Source organism: Mesoplodon densirostris, chromosome 3 (genome assembly GCF_025265405.1).
Source record: "Mesoplodon densirostris isolate mMesDen1 chromosome 3, mMesDen1 primary haplotype, whole genome shotgun sequence".
Classification (NCBI taxonomy): Eukaryota; Metazoa; Chordata; class Mammalia; order Artiodactyla; family Ziphiidae; genus Mesoplodon; species Mesoplodon densirostris.
Window position 1 is genome coordinate 100613519 of NC_082663.1, and position 19046 is coordinate 100632564.

General features: G+C 40.2%; 1 long non-coding RNA gene across 1 annotated transcript in view; it reads left to right on the plus strand.

Moving 5' to 3' along the window:
• LOC132485359 (uncharacterized) overlaps positions 1-19046 on the plus strand; it is a 50342-nt gene that overhangs the window by 3974 nt on the left and 27322 nt on the right. The window contains exon 2 of the long non-coding RNA XR_009531404.1: positions 24-161. This is a non-coding gene — a long non-coding RNA (uncharacterized LOC132485359). The remainder of the gene's footprint in view (positions 1-23; positions 162-19046) is intronic.

Below are 19046 nucleotides of genomic sequence, written 5' to 3' on the forward strand. Positions count from 1 at the left end.
AATATAAATCCCTTTCCTCCTAGGGCCTGTGCCAAGGGACCCACCAAGAGGGGCTTCCATCCCCACAGCCAACACCCAACAGATGAGGGAGGTCAGAAGAAAAGAGTTCCTAATCCTATAACAAAGGCTGAATCAGGGGGACTGTGTTGCTGGAATTTCATGTAAGTGTTCTGAACTCGTTATCTCACAAAAATAATGAGGATCTCTGAGCATCTAAGATATTGACTGCCCCAGAAGCCTGCCTGTATTGCCAACAGCAACCTTACTATAGCAAACTCCATCAAGAATGTTATAGGTTAAATAGATATTTGAGCAATGGTATAGGACCCTAGCCATTATTTATAATACTGTTACTATAGAAAAATTAATTCCCATACCTCTAATATTTGAAGATTAAATACTATTGGCCATTAAATACTATTGGCTCACCCTCACTTGCTCAACTGGAGGGTTTTCCACCCATAAACAATTAAAGGGCAATTTTTAATAAAAGCTAGTGTTTATTAAACACCCGCTCTGCACTGTAATAGGTATTTTATTTATCTCATTTAAATCTCAACAACACTCTAAGGGTAATATCTCTGTTTTACAAATGAAGAAACCTAAACTCAAAGAAATTAAATAACTTGCCCAAGGTCATATTGCCACCCAAAGATTTGAACTCAGATCTCTTGGGCTGCAAAGGCCCTTTAAGTGTTCTCCAAAGCCCTCTGAATCCCAAAGCGAATTCAGTCAGGGCCTACTATTTACTCCCTAGCTGGCAAGATAAGAAGAGACAGGACTTCTTTAAGTTGAGTCTTCAGTGATCAGCTGGTAAAAAGAACCATCTTCCCAAAACAATTTTCTCCTCCTTCCTCAAGATGGAAGGAAAGCTCACCTCCTTACCTTGACCCACGCCCAGACTATAAAGGGCAGGTTTTACCAAATGGTAAAATAAACATCTCCAACCAGAAAACTCCCTGATACACAGACAATTATAGGTGTTCACTTGGTTAAAGGCAAATACTTCTTGGAATGTTTTGGAACTACCAATAAGTCACATGCATCAGATTATGGGTCTTCTAACACCTACTGGAATTTTCATTAAGGGGGAAGCAGAAGTCAAGAGATGTAATTTTGAAAGGCAAAGGAGAGGCCATGTGGAAGACAGCAGCAGGCAGTTTTGTTTAGCCGGGAGCAACTTGAGAGCATTGGGCTCTGGGACAGTAATGAAGTGGAGGGATTATTCTAATCAAAATCCCGGCAAGTTATTCTGTGGACATTGACAAATTGACTCTAAATTTTTATGGGAGGCAAAATACCCAGAATAGCCAAAACAATATTGAAGGAGAAAAACAAAGCTGAAGGACTGATGCTATCTGATTTCAAGACTTACTGTACAGCTACAGTAATAAAGACAGTGTGGTTTGGGGGAAAGAAAAGACAAATAGATCACTGGAACAGAACAGAGAATGCAGAAATAGACCGTGATCTATAGTCCACTGATCTTTGACAGAGGAGCAAAGGCAATACAATGGACCAAAGATGGTGCTGGAAAAACTGGACAACTATGTGCAAAAAAATTAGTCTAGACACAGACCTTACACCTTTCACAAAATCTAACTCAAAATGGATCACAGGGCTTCCCTGGTGGCGCAGTGGTTGAGGGTCCGCCTGCCGATGCAGGGGACACGGGTTCGTGCCCCGGTCTGGGAGGATCCCATATGCCGCGGAGCGGCTGGGCCCGTGAGCCATGGCCGCTGGGCCTGCGCGTCCGGAGCCTGTGCTCCGCAACGGGAGAGGCCACAACAGTGAGAGGCCCGCGTACAGCAAAAAAAAAAAAAAAAAAGGATCACAGACCCAAAATTAAAATACAAAACTATAAAACTCATAACAGGTAACACAGGAGAAACCTAGATGACCTTTGGATTGAAGACGACTTCTTAGATACAATACCAAAGGCATGATCCATGAAAGAACCGATGGATAAGCTGAATTTCAGTAAAATAAAAAACTTCTGGTCTGTGAAAGACAATGTCAGAAGAATGAGAAGACAAATCACAGACTGGGAAAAAAATATTTGCAAAAGATACTTCTAATAAACGATTGTTATCACAAATAAAGAACTCTTAAAACTCAACAATAAGAAAACAAACAGCCTGATTGAAAAATGGGCCAAAGCCCTTAAAAGACACCTCACCAAAGAAGATATATAGATGTCAAATAAGCATATGAAAAATGCTTCACATCATATGTCATGAGGGAATGCAGAATAAAACAACAATGAGATACTACTACATGTCTATTAGAATGGCCAAAATCTGGAACACTGGCAACACCAAATTCTGTAGAGGATGTGGAGCAACAGGAACTCTCATGCATTGCTGCTGAGAACGCAAAATTGTACGGTCACATTGGAAGATAGTTTGGCAGTTTCTTACAAAACTAAATGTACTCTTACCATGCGATCCAGCAATCATGCCCCTCAGAATTTACCCAAAATAGTTAAAAACTATTTCCATACAAAAACATGCACACAAATGTTTATAACAGCTTTGTTTACACTTGCCAAAACTTAGAGGTAAACACTCTGTCTTTCAGTAGGTTAACAGGTAAATAAACTGTGGTACATCAGGAATGTGGAATATCATTCAGTGCTGAAAAGAAGTGAGCTGTTAAACCATGATGAGTCATGGAGGAACCTTAAATGCATATTATTAAGTGAAAGAAGTCAGCCTGAAAAGGCTACACACTGTATGATTTCCAACTATACGATGTTCTGAAAGAAACAAAACTATGCAGGCAGTAAAGAGGTCGGTCATTGCCAGGGGTTGGCGGTAAGGGATGACTAGATGGAACACGGAGGCTTTTTAAAAGCGTGTTGAAAATACTCTGTACTGTCAAAATGGGTACATGTCATTCTACATTTGTCCAAACCATGGATTTTGGTGATTATGCTGTGTCAGTGTAGGTTCATCAGTTGTAACAAATGTAGCGCTCTGGTTAGGGATGTTGATAATGAGGAGGCTGTGCATGTGTGAGGGCAGGGCTATTTGGGAAATCTCTGCTTCTGCCTCTTAATTTTGTTGTGAAGCTAAAACTTCTCTAAAAAAAATTGTCTGAAGAAAAAAAGAGGGGGTACTATGATTCGGTAAATGATCAGAGCCTACCACTTCCTCCTAGCTGAAACAGTAAGACAAGATAGGGAGGTAAATGAATGAACAGACATTTGGGGAATGTTTCTCAAACATGGGAAGGAATAATTACAAAAGACATATATTCTGAAAGCAAAGAAAACAGAAGATGTGTGCACGGGGAAAAAGGTTTTTTACCCAATTAGATTATTAAAAAAGCTTATCAGGGCCTCCCTGGTGGCGCAGTGGTTAAGAGTCCGCCTGCCGATGCAGGGGATACGGGTTCGTGCCCCGGTCTGGGAGGATCCCATATGCCGCGGAGCGGCTGGGCCCGTGAGCCATGGCCGCTGGGCCTGCGCGTCCGGAGCCTGTGCTCCGCAACGGGAGAGGCCACGGCAGTGAGAGGCCCGCATACCGCAAAAAAAAAGAAAAAAAAAAAAAAAAAAAGAAAAAAAAAAAGCTTATCAGATCTATGCTTGCACTCACTCATGTATGTATTATAGAATAACTGATGAGGCAGGACACAAAATTTTCCCATAAAAGAAACTGCCAGCCTCTTTTCTGCCTAGGACAACATAGCAAGTACCCTTGAAGCAATCTATGTCTAGGTGAGAGTCACTTGAGTGGCTCCTTTAATTGTGCAATATAAGCCGAGGCTAATTCTGCATGAAGATGGGGGAGTGAGGTTGAGTCATACACTCTGTCCACCAATATCTAATTAAGTAACACTCTCTATATAAATCATACATATTTATTTATTTATATATATAAATTATATATAAATAAGTATATATAAATAAAAGTATATATATATATATATATATATATATATATATATAATTTATTTATTTATTTTTGGCTGCGTTGGGTCTTCATTGCTGCACATGGGCATTCTCTAGTTGTGGCGAGCGGGAGCTACTCTTCGTTGCAGTGCATGGGCTTCTCATTGCGGTGGCTTCTCCCGTTGCAGAGCATGGGCTCTAGGAGCACGGGCTTCAGTAGTTGTGGCACGTGGGCTCAATAGTTGTGGCTCTCAGGCTCTAGAGCGCAGGCTCAGCAGTTGTGGCGCACAGTCTTAGTTGCTCCAGGGCATGTGGGATCTTCCTGGATCAGGGCTTGAACCCATGTCCCCTTCATTGGCAGGCGGATTCCTAACCACTGCACCGCCAGGGAAGTCCCAATATAAATTATTATTATTATCTTTTACCAGCAAAATTTTTTTAGTAACAGCTACGTTAGGAAAGGCACAGAGATAAACCAGAAAAAGTTACAACCAATATACAAGTGGAAGATTTTGCTGAAGCTTAGTGTGGCTCTACTTGTATTTACCAGAAGCAATCCTTGAAAGCTAAAATCAAATCATTAGAATTCTCACAAATAATCCCAAATTTAGAGAGAAGTGGACTGAGAGTATATCCTTATTTTTTTCCTCTTCTACCTAGGGAAGTGGAAATAGCTGTTATATAGGGATGGATGAAAAGAGCAATGAACAGCCAGAGCCTGGGCTGCCTCTCACTGGTCAACGCTTAGGCTCCAGGGCCCTACACTGAACTGGGGAAATGGCAGTGGGACTTCCCATGAAAATGGGATTATGAGCCTGGCAAGTATCAGAGAGTACACTAAAAGGAGATTACATAAATCTACAAAATTCCATCAGAGTACATGCTATTAACCTCTAGGCTATACTGCTCATTTTAGGTTCCCTGGCCACAGTGATTGACTCAGGGATGGACCCCTGGGTCAATCAGAACCCTTCTCTGGGATTTCTCTGCTGTAGCTGGCAGGGAACGGTTACATTTTTTTTTTTTTTTTTTTTTTTTCTTTTTGCCGTATGTGGGCCTCTCACTGTTGTGGCCTCTCCCGTTGCCAAGCACAGGCTCCGGATGCGCAGGCCCAGCGGCCATGGCTCACGGGCCCAGCCGCTCCGCGGCATATGGGATCCTCCCAGACCGGGGCACGAACCCGTATCCCCTGCATCGGCAGGCGGACTCTTAACCACTGCGCCACCAGGGAGGCCCCCGGAGGCCCCGGTTACATTTTTGAAAGAAAGGACCACCATCTCTGAACATAGAATGATGTCTGAGTGTTTTAGGAAAGAAGAAAGACAGAAAAGCAAAAGTTCTTTTTTTTTTTTTTTTTGCGGTACGCGGGCCTCTCACTGTTGTGGCCTCTCCCGTCGCGGAGCACAGGCTCCGGACGTGCAGGCTCGGCGGCCATGGCTCACGGGCCCAGCCGCTCCGCGGCATGTGGGATCTTCCCGGACCAGGGCACAAACCCGTGTCCCCTGCATCGGCAGGCGGACTCTCAACCACTGCGCCACCAGGGAAGCCCTAATGTTCATTTTTGATTGGGAATAAGAGGATGTCATGACAATCTCACTTGAACCCTTGGTCCAGTCCTGTGTAGTGCCCATCTTACCCAATTATGTAAGACCAAAATCTTCCCCACCTGCTTCCCCCAACCCTTAAATTAGTTTGAGTTTTAATTCTGTTTCTGTCACTTTGGATCACAAGGCTAATACATGGTAACTTACAGTCCAACCAGCACGAGAGTTCCAATTTTCCTGAATCTTTGGGAAATATTAACATGTGAAGTAGCAGAGGGAACAGCATTAACTATGGGAGAAAGGTAAGAATACCATTCCTGAAAAGTGCTTTTTACATAATTCAACATAACTTGGTTCAATTCTTGCCTGTAGGATTTTAAAAAATAAAAGTATAGACACCAGGTAGAAAATTAATTCCACAGAAAATGTATAATAGAGCTCTGAGCAAGTAAAAGAAAACAGAGTTGAAAAATGAATAAATTACTTATTCTGACTTTACCTGCTGATTTTTCCTTTCCATACAACAGAGGAAAGAAAAAGAGAACCTTTTTAAGAGGGAAATTCAGTAAGCAGCTTTCTTAAAAAAACACTTTTCTGTAGCTGAAATTGCCAGGAATTCAGATGGCCACAATTTTCCTGTGTTCTGGAAGTACATTGCCATATGCTCAGTGCAGAGGCTTTTGATTATAGTTTCTGGATCAAAAGCATCCACAGAGAGAGTTCCAGGTTGTAAACAGTGCTTCAGTTAAAGCACATCTGTCTGAACCAATAATGGATTTTTAGTAAATAGGACTTTTTTCCTTCTAAATCTTAAGAGCCAGAGGTAGATAAAAGAAATGCCCTTTTGCTATACATGAAAAGGTCACTTTAACAGTATTTATTTCTGAAAAAAAAATCCTCAAGTTTGTGATTTTCAAAAAAATTTAAAAATATATAGGATGTTATTTTTTACCTGTTTCTAAATTTCTCTCGTTGATAATGATGTATGGTGTCGAACATGGTACATTTGTTTGCTTACTATTCTTCCTAGAAAGTTGTTATCTTGGAAAAGAAGGGAGATAAGATTTTGAACTTTTCTCATAGAAGAGTAGGAATGGAGACAGGCTGCTCATTGACAGCATTAGATGACTGGTGTTTTACTAATGTGTGAAAAATAAGGAGACTATAGCAGGACAAGCCATTTTGGGTAGGCAAGACTAAGACTAATTTCAGTGTTTGAAGTAATCGTGGGACATCCATGGTGGAAGATAGTTGGAGAAATGGGATTGGAGCTAAGGAATGATTACAGAGCTAGTAATATAAAACCAAGAAAGAGACATTAAAAGTATCAGGAGTTGACCCTCAGGAAGAAAGGTAGTTTCTAAGGAGAGAGGGTGAAGAAAGCAAGGAATGAAGAACCAAAAACTAAAGCTTAGTGACTACCCAATAGTAGTAATCAGGGGTCAGCTCCTCTAATGTAGTCAGGCGGATGGGAGAGGCATCAAGGAAACATAGCAGGGACTTTAAGAAGCATGTTGCTTGAAAAACAGTATGCTTCTCAGATTGTGAAAATAATTAGTCTAAGAAGAGAGCATTGGTATTGGATTTAGGATTTTAGATCACTGGTGACCTTCTAAATGCATAAAAAGGACATAAGGAGGCATCAACTGGCAGCAATATCTATAAATTGTCTTTGCCTTTGTACTTATTGTCCTCTTCTCAAGGCAGAAACTGAAAGGAAAACTATGAAGAAAATTATAAGGGCTTGGAAGAATTAGCCCACCATGAGGGACTCAGTCCTTCAGCCAAGCCTTGAATCTGACTTGGACACTGAGAGCTCTTGAATAGATGAAGACAGTATCTTCTTTTTTTTCCTTGCCTTCCTTCCTTTTTCTTTTTTCTTTCCTTCCTTCTTTCCTTTCCCCCATACTTCTTTTTAAAATCTTTTTGTTTTAATGTTTGTTTTAGTTTTCCCCAATATCTAGAAAGCTCTGACAGGGAAAGATGGTGACTGGAGAATACTTAGACTACAACTGACAAAAGGGCAATGGTTTCCTAGGCTTCAGTCAGAGAACAAGTTCTTTGTAGCACTGGCTCTGGAGCACTGTCCTGAAGGGTCTAATTAGTTTGCTTCTCTGACCTTGATTGCTACCTTTTGAAGAAGCCTTAAAGCCTGTTGAGTCTCCTAAACTTGCCAAGCCCTGCTGCGGTCAGTCTAGTCAGCAATCTTGCCCTGCCCAGGCCTCTTGCTGTCTGACCACACTGCTTAGCTAACCCCATTTGGGTCACGCCCTATTGCTTATGGCTCCTTTGGAAAGGCCCATCTAAGAGCTACCTCCTTACATAAATGTAAAGATATTAAACGTTCTTGATGGAGTTTAAAAACCAAGGATATAAGGAATCCAGGGTGGAGGGGTTGGAATGGTCAATGGTAAGTGTAGAAATAGAGACCTTTGGTTAGAGAGGATAGAGGTGGGGCAAGAAATGTTCAACCTGATAGTTTTCACCTTTTCTGCAAAGTGGGATGCTAATCCTTTCCAAAGAGGCAGTATGAATTTTATAATATATGAATTGTGTCTCAATAAAGCTATTTAAAAAAGGAGTACATGTAAGAGATGGGATAGGATTAGAAACTTATTGAGTTTTAGAAGTCATATTCATATTAATATGGCAGTTCCTAGTTAGGGATCCCTTTAATGATGTTTCTATATAGAGCGACTGCAATTGTCTATATGTTCCCCTCTTCCTTTCTTATTGAAATATTAGATTGCTCCAAAGGTTTCCACAGAACCTTTTCAACTTTCTGGCAGTCATTCCAGGGGAGGAACAAATGGAACATAACCATATGTTTCCTTATCAACAAATGTAAACATGACAGATATAGTAAATACTCTAATACATAAATAATATTTATATAGTCTGTTTTAGGCTGTACTTAACAGACTAGGCAGCCAGTGGTGGCTTAAATAATAAAGACATATAAGTGTGTCATACAATAAAAATAGTTCCAGGATGGTACAGCAACAAAATGTGGGATTTCTCCTGATGGGCACACGTTGACTATAGCAGCTCCAGATTTTTCCTCACCAGAAAACAAAGCAGGAAGGATGGGAAAGGAAAGAGGCATTGTCCTCACTTTCTACTTTTCTTTTACCAGTGAGGAAAATCTTTCTGGGAAGTTACCAAGCAAACTTCCTATTGTATTTCCATGGCCAAAATTGGGTCACATTGCTAACACCTAGCTTCAAGGGAGGCTGGGAAGTGAATGAATAACTGGCTTTTTAGCCTTAGATAAAGAAGTACAAGAAAGGAGGGGACTGGAAATGGCTTTTAGGTAGGCTACCAAACGGTCTGCTACATTATTCACTGGGAAAAAGTATAATACAACCAGAAAATATTTGCTTGAGGAACTTCCAATATGAGCAGATTTCATTTAAACTGAGATAAAACTCAAAAACTGAGGACTAAGACAAGAAAAATCTCAGACTTGAATAGCAAACAGAACTTCAAAAACCAAAACATGAGCATATGAAAATATTTTATGAAAATAAAACTGTTTAAGGTAGCTTTGTGTTTTGGATTCCAGTCAGTTTGGGAGAACTACAGATTTCTTGTAGTAGCCGCTAACTTTTCCTGGAATTCTCCTGTATGACCCCCAGATATATACCTAAGGGAACGAAAGGCATGGATGTTTCTATCCCAAATAAGTTAGCTGAAAGTGTTTCTAACAACTATTCCTAATTATGATATTTGTTTTTCTTTTCATTCAGTTTTGAATTGGGTCACATTAAGCATCTCTATACTTCTCAATGAGGTTTTAAGTAAAACACTAAAAAAGTGCTGATATTTGGGAAAGTGTAACCTAATTTTTCAGACCTTGGATCCCTGCAAAACTCAAAAACTTAGAAAAACAGAACAACTGTTTTTCGTTCAGACTGTGACCATGTCATATGTTGTGAAGGAGTACTACTAATTAGTAACTTCCCAACTCAAAGAATATTCATTGTACTGTGGCTGAGGGCCTGCCATATCAGTAAACAAAGATGTTGAGGCCATCTAGCCATCAGCCACTGCAGCTGTCCCCGACTGTGCACCCTGAGGGGATTCAGGATGGAGAAAAGCAGGATACTGGCCCTAGATAGTTAAGGTGCATATCAAAGGAACAATTTCAATAAGCCCAGACTCTTGCATCTTCCCATATATAGAAAAGTGCTAAATTCATTAATTTGACATGTCTGATTTTCTTTAATTAGCAGTAATCTCTTCGTGTTCCAACTACCTTTTTTGGGGGGTGGGGGGCAAAAACTTTTAGGTTGTGCAATATTTTTCAGTTGACAGTACCTTTTTATTATATAAATTGAGAAAAAGAACCACACTGGTTTTTCAATGTTATTAATGAATGAAGAAATTGTTCATAATTCTAACTTTGAGTACATTGACCCTTGGATTTTTACTTTTAAAAAAGGAAATACAGGACTGATTAAAAAGAGTACCCTATGCACTATTATGAGAGTCTATAGTACAGAAAAGAAGTTATTTAGACACATTCAAACCGTAGGCTTCAATTTCTGTCTTTTCCAGTGTATCACAGCTGACTTCCTCTAAAGATAAGTAGGAAAAGTTATTACCAGATTCTGCTTATAATTAAGAATATTCTTTCCAAAGATTGTACACAAAAGACATTAAAGAAGAAAGAAAATTCACAAATAAGAGCCTATGGAAGGGACTTTCCTTGCGGTCCAGTGGTTGGGACTCCAAGCTTCTACTGCAGGGGGCGGGTTCCATCCCTGGTCAGGGAACTGAGCCCCACATGCCTCACGGCACGGCCCAAACAAAAGAGTCTATGGGGATCCACTCAGAACCCCAGAGGTGGTATAAAGATTATTTTAAACGCTTTTTTTTTTTTTTTTTTTTTTTGCGGTATGCGGGCCTCTCGCTGTTGTGGCCTCTCCCATTGCGGAGCACAGGCTCCGGACGCGCAGGCTCCGGACGCGCAGGCTCAGCGGCCATGGCTCACGGGCCCAGCTGCTCCGCGGCATATGGGATCCTCCCAGACCGGGGCACGAACCCGTATCCCCTGCATCGGCAGGCGGACTCTCAACCACTGCGCCACCAGGGAGGCCCTAAAGATTATTTTAAACTAAAGACATTTGAGATTCAACAGATAAAGAAAGAAGCTGCCTTGGAGCTTCTTTTATTAAAAGCAGAAACTTTTGGGTAATGAGGTTGCCATAAATTCCCTCTTCTGGCGCAGCTTTTACTCCCAGGAAGGAAGCCAAGAGTAAATCTATTATAAATCCCCTCTCTGGTGAGATTTATAACCTTTAAGAGGAAAGACCACAGGGTACCTGCTTAGAAAAACATTATCACAGACTTCTATCTCTCCTTTGTTCTCCTAAAACCCATTTGTCTCTCTTAAATAAACTTATAATTCTTCCCAAAGAAGTCTTTTCTCCTCTCTCCTTTTCTCTTACTGAGTCAGGTATATAAGCCTCTAACTTCAAGGAGTTAATGAGCTAGCTACTTCTTTTGTTAGTTCCATTATGCATACAAATATACTGTTTTTCTCCTGTTAATCTGTCTTTTGTCACTTTAATTTGCATGCCCCCAATTAGTATACGGAAGAGGGTAGAGGAAAAGTTTTTTTCCTACCCAGCAAGTCTGCCAGTTTTCACAAATGGTGCTATTGGCATTTTTGGTGGGACAGTTTTTTGTTGCATGGAACTGTCCCATAATTTCAGGACATTAAGTGTTCCTGGCCTCTGCCAACAGGGCTCACACACCCCACTGCCCCCCATCTCACAACATGTCAACCAAATATACCCTGTACATATCCTAAATAGGATTGTCAGATAACATTTGGATTTCATATCATTTCAGAATAATTTTTATGTAAGTATGTTCCAAATATTATATGGGATACACGTATACTAAAAATACTTTATTGTTTGTCTGAAATTGAAACTTAACTGGGCTTCCTGTATTTTTTTAATAGATTTTTTTCTTGTAGAGCAATTTTAGGTACACAGCAAAATTAAGAGGAAAGTACAGAGATTTCCCATATACACCTGTCCCCTGCACATACATAGCCTCCCCCATTATCAACGTCTCCTACTAGAAAGTTACATTTCCTACAACTGATGCACCTCCACTGACACATCATTATCACCTCAAGACCATAGTTTACATTACCATTCACTCTTGGTGTTGTACATTTTATGGGTTTGGACAAATGTATGATGACATGTATTGAGTAGTACGTACATCTTACAGAGTAGTTTCATTGCCATAAAAATCCTCTGTGCTCCAGCTCCCTGTATTTTTATTTTTTTAATTTTTATTTATTTATTTATTTTTAAAAATTTATTTACTTTATTTTTGGCTGTGTTGGGTCTTCGTTGCTGCTTGCAGGCTTTCTCTTGTTGCTGTGAGCGGGGGCTACTCTTCATTGCAGTGCTCGGGCTTCTCATTGACGTGGCTTCTCTTTGCTGTGGAGCATGGGCTCTAGGTGCGCGGGCTTCAGTAGTTGTGGCTCGTGGGCTCAGTAGTTGTGGCTCTTGGGCTCTAGAGCACAGGCTCAGTAGCTGTGGCGCTCGGGCTTAGCTGTTCCACGGCATGGGGGATCATCCCGGACCAGGGCTCAAACCCTGCATTGGCAGGCGGATTCTTAATCACTGCGCCACCAGGGAACCCCTCCCTGTATTTTTAAATGCTTAATCTGGCAATCCTAATCCAAAGTCTCCCTAGAGGGGTGGTACCACCATTCATGAGAACTACCTCCTCTTAGAAAGAGCCTTGCCAACTTGTCTAACATTCAAGAATTCAGAAATATTGCAATCATTCATTTATTCAGCAAATATTAAGTTGCAACATTTTAAAGTGTTTACTGGGTATCTTAAGTTTCATTAGGTATTGTAAAAAACAAAAATAAATAAGACATAATCCTTAATCTCCAGGGACAGTCAAATGCTCGTTCCCCCACATCAGCTAAACAGTCTGTGGATACGACAAAGCTGAGTTTATTGTTTACTGCAGTAAGAAAGAACACTACCACAAAAGTGTCTTAATGGTGTCTCAGAGAGAGGACAAAGTTGGGATATTTATTGAGATTTTGAAGTTTGGTTCAAGGCAGGTCTTTTAACTTTAGGCGGAGAGGAGTGTTGATTAGGATTGCACATGGATCACTATATGAATTACATGGATGTTATAGTTTAGAATTAGTGGACACAGCAAGGTGAGGCTTTGGGGGCAAGTCTTGGGATGTAAACTGTTGTTCGATACCTTCTATTGATGAGTTGATGATTCTCCCAGGAAATTCCACCATTTGACATTTTCCTCTAGATCAAATAGTTGATGCTTGTTTACCTTTTCCTGGGAAAATCAGTAATTATCCTGGACAGTTATGCTTAGAATTTCAGAGGTACACTCTTGCTTTTCACAATTCCACAACCACGACCTCATAGACTATAAATTTCTCAGTGATTCTACATGTAACCAAAATGTGGATGACCTTTTGTTGTCTTCTAAAGATGATCTAAGTCCCAAGACTGATTCTCTCTACTTACTGTTTTAGCTCAGAAACGCTGTAAGTTTCCCAAAGAGAATTTATAATTTTATCAAAGTTCTTTAGCTAGGACATAATATATCCGGAGGAGATAAACCCTTTCTTTCTGACAGACTATAGGCTGTTCAAAGCTTTGCCAGGCCAGTAACAAAGACAGTTACGAAGAATCCTAGATGGCACTGACTTTTTCAGAAAGTGGATTCCCAACTCTTCTGAAATAATGACGTCTTTGAATAGCGTCTGTTAAAAGCAGCTTTATGAACGAAGTCTTTGGTAAGGAAACCTCTTCTTTTGAAACCTAAACATGAACGGGCCTTTTGTGATTTATAATCAGCTTCCCACTGTGCTTTGTCTAACGACAGTAGTCACAGCAACTAATCTAGTAGAAACATCGACACGTTATTAGGGGGACCCCCTTTAAATCCGATGTTCCTCCATACTGTAAAATCTTTGATTCTCACTGAAAACACACCACAGTTCTTCGTAAGTAAACTTACCTCCTGTGAAATCCTATTACATTTTTTGTTACATATTTCTGATGATTGTTATAATATATACTTTAAATCCTGCTACATTCCTTCTGTTACCGAGTCCAAGCTCGCTCTGCTCGCCGCATGACAGGCCAGTAAATCGGAGACGAGGTGTTGAGGCAAGGAGTGCCACTTTATTCGGAAAGCTGGCAGACCGAGAAGATGGTAGACTAGTGTCTCCGAAAAACCATCTTATCGGGGTTTGGATGCCAGTTTCTTTTATAAAACAGAGAAGGGGAGGAGATGAGGAAGTAAAGTAAAAAGGCCATAAGATTTGCAAATATCCCCTGGAATGGCCAGCCTAGGAGAGGGAATGTGTTAATTTCTTCTTTCTTGCAGCCATCCACAGGTGGACAGGGTCAGGATGTTCCCTGAACAAAGGCACTCTGGTTTAACATTCAGGCAGAGGGGCAGGGTTCCCTGAGGCAGACCATGGTGTATATAGACAGTATCCTTGTAGTGATCAAAAGTAACAGGAAGCGAAAGTTAAAGTAAGAGAAACAGATCCAACATGTAGTCAGATTTGGCTCTTCCCTGTTACACAAGGACTTGCATTTTGGGTGGCTAGAAAAATTGGCTGACCGAAATAAGAGATGAGTTTATCGTGGGAAATGTGGGTACCCTGATCCCTGCCTCGAATAAAGCAATTTAAAGGAAAGGAAGCAATTTGGTAAAAGCATAGTTCTTGATTAATAACTTGGGTGTTTTACCTGAAAGTTTCTGTTTTTACTATTACAAATATATCTTGACCCTGATAAATAGTCTTACTTATATTTTTAACTGCCCTAAGACTTAGCTTTAAGAAAAGAATTACGCCACATGTTCAAAATATACCTTCCCCTACCACAATCTAGTTGCTGCAGATTTTTGAAACCTCATTCTGGACAAGCATAAATTTGTGCAAATGTACCTACTTTTAACCAGATGTTATTCAATTTGAAAAGCAGTCATATTCTGATATTCAAGTGCACAAAGCAACTTTTAGACTTGGCCACCATTTGACATTTGGTGTCAAAATACCTGAATAACAAATTTACCTTTGTGTGTCTGTGTATGTGCATATATCTGTATACGTGTACCCACAAGTATCATTTCCTATTTTTGTAGTATCCTTTTACAACCTAAAACCAACATTACATGCTGTCACTTAATGGTTTCCTAATTATTATTGCTATGTAGCATTGTTAGTAAACATTGTACATGGAGAGAAGTATTACAGTTAAATCAGCTGAACTACAGTTCAATGCCCTTAACCCAGTAGGTTTTTATTTAGAACATAAGCAGAGTAAAATCTAATGATAGACACAGGAACATGTCATACCTTTGTTCTGTTTTCTTTTTTTTGAACCTTAGGTTTCGAGGGTTAAGCTAATAACCATACTTCCTTGTTCATGGCACAGATGTGCAACCCTTCCTCCCATCCTCTCACTTTTTAAAAAATTTTAGGTAAGGGAAATATTTTACACATGTACTCTTATTCTGCAGGGTTTAGAGGGAAGTCTTAGGAGTCAGAGAGACTAGAGTTTGGATCCTGATTCTTTGCCCCTTAATGAGCGTGCAATCTTGGGTAAATGATTTGACCTCTCTGAGACTCCATTTCCTCATCTGTAAAATAGGAATAATAATAACCTCATCATGGGGTTGTTGTAAGAATTGGATTATGTGCTTAGAGTGCTCAGCACAGCATCTGGTACATGTTAAGTGCTTGTTACATTTTTGCTACTGTTATTATATCACCAATGGCATAAGAACTTTTGGTCAAAGAGCTATCCAGGCTAGGAATATCCACTATCAGTATGCTGCATAACTTTAAGCAAGTCACTTTGCCAAAGTGTTACTTTGTTTCTGCAACTAAGACATGGAAATGACATTACAAATTGTGCCTTCTAAATAAGATTGTGAAAAGTTAAAGCCCTAAATAAATGTTAATAATTTATGCCACCTCATTAAAATCTGTAGTTATGTTTATAATCCTGAAGATAAGTATAATTAATATTTGGTATTAGTAGTGTGCCTTCCACTCAGGCATTAATAAGACATTGCAAAGATGAGCAAGCATAGAGCATTGAACCTACCTAAGGTTATGGACTCAGTAAGACAGGAGGAGCAGATATTCTGTAAATGACCGGCAATCAGAAATTTATCTTTTCTGAAGATTTTCATGTTTATTCCCAAACTGTAAATAACAAGCCCTCAGTGAACCTTACCAGCTGCTCTTTTAGGAAGTGTGTGGCACTAAGTGGGAGCTGATACTGTGGGCCCCTAGGCCACTTGAATAGCTATGGCCATTCCTCTCCTCTCCGATGCCTAATTCTGACATAATATTTAGCTCCAAAGGAGGAAATGTTATGCTGTAAAACGATGGAACTCCTGGGCCCCCAAGGCACTCTGCTCTGACCCTCACATCTCAAGGCATAAGATTATCATTATTGGCTCATTGGCCTGTTTTTTTGTTTGTTTGGTTTTTGTTTTTTTGCGGTACGCGGGCCTCTCACTGTTGTGGCCTCTCCCGTTGCAGAGCACAGGCTCCAGACCCACAGGCTCAGCGGCCATGGCTCACGGGCCCAGCTGCTCCGTGGCACGTGGGATCTTTCCGGACCAGGGCACGAACCCGTGTCCCCTGCATCAGCAGGCGGACTCTCAACCACTGCGCCACCAGGGAAGCCCCTCATTAGCCTGTTTTAATTGTAGGGCTGTATAGAGCAGTAACATGGAGCCTTTGAGTCAGACTGCCTGTGTTTGAATCCCAGCTCTCATGCTCACTAGCAGTATAAACTAAACCCCTTAGGGCTTTAGTAGGGTTGACAAAACTAACACCTACCTCAGACCAGCACCTGGACCATACTAAAGGCTCTATTAACATTGGCAAATTAGTTTTACAGCCAAAACTGTATGCCTAACTGGAATGTTGTTCACCTAAAAGGTAAAATTAGAGGATGAAGTTGGCTTAAATTGAAATAATTTATATGAGCAGTTGCCATCAAGATACCGATGTGAATCACTTCGTAGTGACATAAATAACACCAGTTCTTTTCTCCTCATTGCTAAAATTCCAAGTTAATATAGCACAGAGGATGTGTGTGGGCTTTTAAGTCAGTCATGACACTTACTGGGTGTCAGTTACCTTGATTTTCCCATCTGTAAAATGGTTAAAAATAGTACCTTCTTCACAGAGTTGTTGTGAGGTTTAGATGAGAAAATGAAAGTAAAGTGATTAGCATAGTTTTGACAAACAGTAAATACTTAATATGTGATTTATAATGTTCGTGGTGGTTATTGCTGTTTTAAGTAAAATAATAATGCATATAAGCCCCTTCTGATATTCCTAGTTTTAACCATGATTATCACAAATTTAAATGTGTTCAGAAGTGGGACTTCTCATTGTAGATTTAGACATACAGAAACAATTTGAGGGCTCCCCTGGTGGCCCGGTGGTTGAGCGTCCGCCTGCCGATGCAGGGGACGCGGGTTCGTGCCCTGGTCTGGGAGGATCCCGCATACCGCGGAGCGGCCGGGTCCGTGAGCCGTGGCCGCTGAGCCTGCGCGTCCGGAGCCTGTGCTCCGCAATGGGAGAGGCCACAACAGTGAGAGGCCTGTGTACCGCAAAAAAAAAAAAAAAAAGTGAGGTGCTTTTGGGAAGGAAGCCCAGATCTTGGAATGCTCACTTGCACCTTCTTATCCATACTGATGTGCGAAATATTAATGAAATAAAAAAGAATCAGAAAGAGAAACATTGTAGACTTCTTCAGCTGTTTTGGGAGCTGAAATCAGAACATTGTAGCAAGGTCATCCTGTTGAGTAAAATCTGTAACACTATCTATTATTTATTATAAAATAAATATTTTTTATTGAGGTATAGTTGATGTACAATATTGTATAAATTTCAGGTGTACCACATAGTGATTCACAATTTTTAAAGGTTATATTTCATTTATAGTTATTATAAAATATATTTCCTGTGTTGTACAATGTATACAATAGATATATAGCTTATCTGTTTATCTATTTATTTATTTATTTAATACATGACATCCCTAGGTTAGTTTGTTTTTTTTTTTTTTTTTTTTTTATTTTACAAATTTAATCAGTTATACATATACATATGTTCCCATATCCCCTCCCCTTTGCGTCTCCCTCCCACCCTCCCTATCCCACCCCTCCAGGCGGTCACAAAGAACCGAGCTGATCTCCCTGTGCTATGCGGCTGCTTCCCACTAGCTATCTACCTTACGTTTGGTAGTGTATATATGTCCATGCCGCTCTTTCACTTTGTCACAGCTTACCCTTCCCCCTCCCCATATCCTCAAGTCCATGCTCTAGTAGGTCTGTGTCTTTATTCCTGTCTTACCCCTATGTTCTTGATGACATTTTTTTCTTAAATTCCATATATATGTGTCAGCATACAGTATTTGTCTTTCTCTTTCTGACTTACTTCACTCTGTATGACAGACTCTAGGTCCATCCACCTCATTACAAATAGCTCAATTTCATTTCTTTTTATGGCTGAGTAATATTCCATTGTATATATGTGCCACATCTTCTTTATCCATTCATCCGATGATGGACACTTAGGTTGTTTCCATCTCCGGGCTATTGTAAATAGGGCTGCTATGAACATTTTGGTACATGACTCTTTTTGAATTATGGTTTTCTCAGGGTATATGCCCAGTAGTGGGATTGCTGGGTCATATGGTAGTTCTATTTGTAGTTTTTTAAGGAACCTCCATACTGTTCTCCATAGTGGCTGTACCAATTCACATTCCCACCAGCAGTGCAAGAGTGTTCCCTTTTTTCCACACCCTCTCCAGCATTTATTGTTTCTAGATTTTTTGATGATGGCCATTCTGACTGGGGTGAGATGATATCTCATTGTAGTTTTGATTTGCATTTCTCTAATGAGTAAAGATGTTGAGCATCCTTTCATGTGTTTGTTGGCTGTCTGTATATCTTCTGTGGAGAAATGTCTATTTAGGTCTTCTGCCCATTTTTGGATTGGGTTGTTTGTTTTTTTGCTATTGAGCTGCATGAGCTGCTTATAAATTTTGGAGATTAATCCTTTGTCAGTTGCTTCATTTGCAAATATTTTCTCCCATTCTGAGGGTTGTCTTTTGGTCTTGTTTATGGTTTCCTTTGCTGTGCAAAAGCTTTGAAGTTTCATTAGGTCCCATGTGTTTATTTTTGTCTTTATTTCCATTTCTCTAGGAGATGGGTCAAAAAGGATCTTGCTGTGATTTATGTCATAGAGTGTTCTGCCTATGTTTTCCTCTAGGAGTTTGATAGTGTCTGGCCTTACATTTAGGTCTTTAATCCATTTTGAGCTAATTTTTGTGTATGGTGTTAGGGAGTGATCTAATCTCATACTTTTACATGTCCCTGTCCAGTTTTCCCAGCACCACTTATTGAAGAGACTGTCCTTTCTCCACTGTACATTCCTGCCTCCTTTATCAAAGATAAGGTGACCATATGTCCGTGGGTTTATCTCTGGGCTTTCTATCCTGTTCCATTGATCTATCTTTCTGTTTTTGTGCCAGTAC